We start from the raw sequence: 6,714 nt of genomic DNA on the forward strand, positions 1-6,714 counted from the left end.
GTTGGTTGTTTTATTTCCCATTACCCGAAAAGCCTACATGGAATATGCACTCTGTGCAGCACGAGGCGTATCCCCCGGAGAAGCCAGCAGCTCTGCCCCCCTGGAGCTTACAACTTGTAAAGGGAACTAGTGAATTCAGACCGTGGCATGTCCTCTCAGCCGTGGGGGTCTGTCTTTCCTCCACCTGTCCACCGCTCTCTGTCCCCAGTGCCCACAGCCCTGGCTCAGGCCACCCTCCCCTCCTACCAGGACAGCCCCCAAACTTCTCCGTCTCCCTTCTTGCAACCCGGCCACTGGAGGGACTGCCCTCCTGCCAGTTCCCAAACCCCTTCTAGGGCGTGAGACCAACAAACGAGACAAGACACCACTGGGAAGGACTAGATCTTGTGGGTTCTGTTTCTGTGCGAGCAGAGGATGTGTGTGGTGTGGGTCACCATCTAGTGGACAGTGGGGCAACTTATTTCCAGGCTCAGGAAGGAACTCCCCAAGCTCTAGAGAGGCTTCCCAGAGAACATAGCCAGGTTTTAAAAGAAAGGATGCTCTTGAACCCCCAGGAAGATCAACGGGGCACAGATGACTTCGAAGCAGTCGCTTGCTGGTAGACCGGGGGGGGGAGGGGAGGGAGGGTTAAGGTGGTGCCACGTGGAGGGTCCCCTGGCTTCCTGGGCCAGCTCTGCTGCCAAGTGCCCGGCCGGGAGCAGCTCATCTCGTGTCCTGGGCCTCAGCTGCCTCATCAGTAATGAACAGCTTATTCTAGAGGACTCCAAAGGCCTCCAACCTATGAAACCCCACTCCCCTGCCCAACCACAACTGTCCTATACATGGCGTGACCGTAGGACGGATCCTCCAAGCCAGGCCACTTTCCGCCTGGAGACACGCTAAGCCAGGTGGACACCAGGACGGCAGGTGTGAATTGGACGGTCCAGGTAAAGCAGGATGAATGGCCACCCACCCCGTAAAGAGTCAGCTCTTTGTATCCGTCAGTGATGGCCACTCGCAGGATGAGGACATGACCCAATGCCCCCAGGCCCGTCCCAAGAACAGAGTGAGAAGGGCAAGAGTCCCTCCGTCCAGAGCGCCTTGGTTTGTGCTCCCCGGAAGCAGAGCTGGTGGAAGGAGGCGGGTGATGTCAGCTGTGGAGCAAGAGGGAAGTGGGGACGCAGTGACACGGGGCGGGACAGTCACCAAACACGCTGTCACCTCCAAGGGCAGCTGACGCTGAGTCCTGATGGGACACCCCGGGAGTTCCACAACGATCCCATCCCCCGGGCCAGGGAGCTGGGGTGTTTGTGCATCATCAACCAGCACTGGTCACGGGCTGCTGGGGGTCGAGGGGACGGGGCTGCCCCTCAGGTGGGCAAGGCAGTGCCGAAGCTGTGGGACAGGAACAGAGTGGGGGAACCTCCAGCAAGGAGCAGATCCCCGCTGCTGGGCGGGGTAGGGGGTCATGCACCGACAGAGGGACACAAGGGAATGGGGGGCACCCACAGGGTCTACTATGCTGGGCTTTGGGGAAGATTTCACTGTACCACGTAGGCAACGTTTCCAGAAAAAAGAAGGAAGAAGAGAGAGCTTTGCCTGATATTTACATAAAAAAAGATGGGGGGACGGGCGCCTGGGCGGTTCAGTCGGTGAAGCGTCTGCCTTCGGCTCAGGTCATGATCCTGGGGTCCTGGGATAGAGCCCAGAGTTGGGCTCCCTGCTCAGTGGGGAGCCTGCTTTTCCCTCTCCCTCTGCTGCTCCCCCTGCTTGTGTGCTCTCTGTCAAATGAATAAAAATAAATAAAATATTTTTTAAAAAAAGATGGAGGGTGGGGTTGTAAGTATAAAAGGATCCCACGAGCACCCCCCAAACCCACCATCATCCCTGTAAGAGGAAGGATTCTTCTCCCTCACTGCCCACAGGAACGACTTCCAAGCCCAGACCTGGCCTTTCTCTCCTCCCTCCCGAGGACATGGAGGTACCTCTGTCCCCCTCGCCCCCAGGGTAGGTCCAGACACACCTCCGAAGTCTGCTTTCTCCTGCAGTTCAGTGTTAGCAGGGCCACTGGCCCCCAGCTGTAAGAAAGGGAATATTTGTCCTTCCTCTTGTTTTATTTCTCTGCATTTCTAAAGCCCAGGTAGAGAAGAGGGGTGCCATTTACTGGGGAACCTCTGGGACACCCAGACAACAGGGAACCAAACCAGGGTTCTGTGCCTTCCTGTGTCCCTCCCTTCTGCTAGTACCCTGCCCCCAAAAAGGGGCTACTCCTTCAGAGCCGTCCTCAGTGCTCACTGGGGTGCCGTTTTCCCTGCACGCAAATGACCTTGGGAACGGAAGGGAAGAGGCGGGCACACTGGAGGACTTGGCAGGCACCGGCTGGGACCATCTTGGCCACAGGGAGCACGCTGGCCTGGCCATCCGTGTCTCTCTCTCATCACAGCCTGGTGCCCAGCAGCGGTGCTCCCAGGGCGGGCTGTGTGTGAGGCCCCTCCGGTGCTGCCCGCCCCCCAGCACCTCTGCTCCGCCCCTGCCACCTGTTGACCGGGAGTCAGCAGGGAAGGCCAGATCACTGCCCACCTTGGGCAGATGGGGCCAGAGCACAGAGGAGGCGTGGTGCCTGGTGACCCTGGAGCACGGGGCAGTCTGTGGCTTCACAGCTTGTGGACTTTGGCCCTGGAGACCCTCTGTCCATGCCACAGACACTGGCCCTTGCGCTGAGCCCATCTGGGTGTGGCCATCTGGTCCTTCCCACCCTCCACGCCCACCTTCTCTGGGAACGGTTGTATCTGAGGTCCACGGGCAACAAGGCCCCTAGGACGCCAGCACTCAGACCACTGTGGAGGGGTGCCGTTTCCAGCACAGCTTGCGGCCTGTGTTTTGAACTAAACCACCAGACTCTCCTGGCCATTCCTGTCCCCCGCCCCTACCCCCACCACCCGGGGCCCTGAGGCCTCTGTGCCCAAGGTGCTCCTTCAGCAAGTCTCCGTCTTGCATGAGGCTAAGAAGGCAGCCCCCCGAGTGAGGGGGAGCCTGCTGTCCTGCACGCAGCCACGTCTGGGCCGGACACTGCCTCAGCATCGGGGTCGCAGCCGGGAACGAGAGCCAGACTGCGGAGCTCTGCCCCCGGATGCCACCTGCACGGCGGCCCCCAGACCCTGAGCAGTGGCATTGTGCAGTCCTACCTTCTTCCCCATCATCGAAGTCATGTGGCTTGGTTTTGTTTTTACACGCTGCATGTATTATTATATAATCAAGAGGAAAAGCAAAAAGCCTGTTTCTATTGTGGGGTTTAAAATTTTTTTTTTATTTTTTAAAGATTTCTGTATTCACTTGAGAGAGAGAGAGAGCAGGGGGAGGAGCAGAGGGAGAGAGAGAAGCAGACTCTGCGCTGAGTAGGGAGTCCTGAGCGGGACTCAGTTCCAGGACCCTGAGATCATGACCTGAGCTGAATGCAGATGCTTAATATCTGAGCCACCCAGGCATCCCAAATTTTTTTATTTTTTAAAGATTTCTGGGGTGCCTGGGTGGCTCAGTCGGTTGAGCATCTGCCTTCGGCTCAGGTCATGATCTCGGGGTCCTGGGATCGAGCCCCGCATCAGGCTCCCTGATCGGCAGGAAGCCTGCTTCTCCATCTCCCACTCCCCCAGCTTGTGTTCCCTCCCTTGCTGTGTCTCTCTCTGTCAAATAAATAAATAAAATCTTAAAGAAAAAAAAGATTTTTTTTAAAGATTTTATTTTTTATTTATTTATTTGAGACAGAGAAAATGAGAGACAGAGAGCATGAGAGGGAGGAGGGTCAGAGGGAGAAGCAGACTCCCCGCTGAGCAGGGAGCCCGATGCGGGACTCGATCCCGGGACTCCAGGGTCATGACCTGAGCCGAAGGCAGTCGCTCAACCAACTGAGCCACCCAGGCGCCCGAAAAAAAAGATTTCTGTATTCACTTGAGAGACAGAGTGATCAGGGGGAGGAGCAGACTCCGGGCTGAGCAGGGAGCCCTGAGAGGGGCTCGATCCCAGGACCCTGAAATCCTGACCTGAGCCTCAATCAAGAGCCCAGCAGCCTCTGGTTCTCCCAGGTGAAGACCCACTTCACCTGCCCACCCAGCCTCCCCGAGCACCTCTTTCTCCCTTCCTCAGGCAACAGCTCTCTCCTCTCCTCGTTAACATACCAGGCAATATCACATAATGGGATAGAGCATCTGGGAGTTAGGAGCAAACAGGGAAATAAAGTAAGACATGTTTATGTCATTAAAAAAAGCTACGAAGTGTAAACAACGTGGGGAATGTTTTTTAATGGTACTGCAGGAACTTCACAGAGGAACAACTGAAATAGCCAATGGAATATAAAAAGATATTCAATCTTATCGGCAATCAAAAACTATATCAGTAAAAATAACGTTAAAAACGGACAATACGAGTGGTGCCTGGGTGGCACAGTTGGTTAAGCATCTGACTCTTGGTTTTGGCTCAGGTCATGATTTGAGGGTCATGATCTCAGGGTCGCGAGATGGAGCCCAGTGTCTGGTTCCACGCTCAGTGGGGAATCTCCTTGAGATTCTCTCTCTCCCTCTCCCTCTAGCCCTCCTGCTCATGCTGTCTCTCTCTAAAATAAATCTTTAAAAAATAAAATAAAATGAAAATAAAATGGAAAAGGGTTGTACATCTCCTGCACTCTGACCAATGTGAATATTGATAGTCTCAGTGCTGCTGGGGGGAGTAAAAACCGGCACCATGTCTTCAAAGGGCAATTTGTCAGATTCTATAAAAGTTTTAAATGCACACACCTCATCGGCCATCCACTTCTAGGAATCTGCCACATAGAAACAATAGCACAGCTATCCAGAGACAAATGTTCAAGGGTAAATCAGCATTATTTTTTAAGAATAACAAAAAAATAGGAAACAATCTAATTTTTTTAAAAAGCCCAGTAAATTATGGGGGGGAGGTACAGTATGAGTATATATTACCTAAAATCCCTCAGACCTGGCTCGCCTCGTTAGCATGTGGGTTTTCTAAGTACAGCAGGATTGCCAGAGGAGGGGTTCCCCAGCCAGGCCAACCGAGGCAGGAGTGTGTGGTTCCTTTCTTCCTTCCTTTCTTCCTTTCTTCCTTTCTTTCTTTCTCTCTTTCTTTCTTTCTTTCTTTTTCTTTCTCCCTTCCTTCCTTTTTCTTTCTTCCTTCCTTCCTTCCTTTTTCTTTCTTTCTTTTTCTTCCTTCCTTTCTTTTTCTTTCTTTCTTCTTTCTTTCTTTGTTTTTCTTTTTATTCATTCATTTGCCAGAGAGAGCGAAAGAGTACAAGCAGGGGGAGTGGCAGGCAGAGGGAGGAGCAGACTGCCCTCCGAGCAGGGAGCTGATGCAGGGGCTCAATCCCAGGACCCTGGGATCATGACCTGAGCCGAAGGCAGACGCTTCATCCACTGAGCCACCCAGGCACCCTGTGTGTGTGGTTTCCACTGATGCCTCCACTCTCTCCCACTGTGCCCTTGGCTCCTTTGTTTGGGGTCACGCATTCTGAAGCCTTGCAGGTTTTCTCCCTGTTTTCCTTCTTTCTCCCTTTAAGGCCTGACCACCCTCTACGGTTTCGCCTGAATGTGCTGATTTGCTAGTGAGTCTCGGGTCTTCTTCTTCCCCTATAAAATGTACATCGCCCTCTGAATTTTCTCTTTGATCAATACTACACGAGTCTGCCATTGGGAAAATCTGATTGCAAATGGATTCTGGTTCCTCTGAGTGATCTTCTCTCTCCCTATGCAGGTTGTTATGAACATGGTTCTCTTTCTGGGATTTCTGTTATTCAGAGGTTAGCATTTCTATTTCTGTCCTCAATTGGGTAGGTGGCAATGTCAATATCCAAACTAGTGCACATTGGAGAGGGATCAGGGCTGGAGAGGAAAAACGAGAGTTCACTGTCTCTATTTTAATAAGCGAAAGATAGTCATGTATCACTCGTATAATTACAAGCAATTTCATTTTGCAATTAAAGTATTTATGGAAATAGAATAACTTTTTCCAAAAACAAAGTAAAATAGACACCTCAAATCAGAAAAATATGGCCAAAGCAGAACCCAGGATAAGGTGTATAGCTTTAAATAAACATTGGAGGGGCGCTGGGTGGCTCAGTGGGTTAAGTGTCGGACTCTTGGTTTCGGCTCAGGTCGTGATCTCAGGGTTGTGGGATCGAGCCTCGCATTGGGCTCCACTCTGCGCTCATTGGGGAGTCTGCTTGAGATTCTCTCTCCCTCTCCCTTTGTCCCTTCCCTGCTCATGCACGTGCATGCGCACTCTCTCTCTAAAATAAAAAAATAGATCTTTAAAAAATAATAAAATAAATACACATTGAAAACAATGAAAATAAGTGACAACACAGGGAGGGACATGGGGGTGGAGGATGAGGTAGAACTTTCTTCTATTGCTCTGCAAACTTTTGTTTTCTCTCAAGCACCTCTGCCCAAAGGAAAGATAATGCAAGGTTCATACATAATTTAAAATTTTCATTAGCCATATTTAAAGAGTAAAGAGAAACATAAAATTAATTTCGTCATATATTCTCTTTGACCGAATAGTCCCAAAATATTATCACTTCATCATGTAACCAATATAAAGCAATTACTAATGAGATCTTTTCCTTCATTTTTTCCCTACCAAGTCTTCAAAATCCACTGTGCGTTTACACTCAACAGCACATCTCCGTTCAAACCCATCGCTCCGCCGTGCTCAGTAGTGCCTATTCTC

The sequence above is a fragment of the Neomonachus schauinslandi genome, chromosome 6, assembly GCF_002201575.2.
Source record: "Neomonachus schauinslandi chromosome 6, ASM220157v2, whole genome shotgun sequence".
Taxonomy (NCBI): domain Eukaryota; kingdom Metazoa; phylum Chordata; class Mammalia; order Carnivora; family Phocidae; genus Neomonachus; species Neomonachus schauinslandi.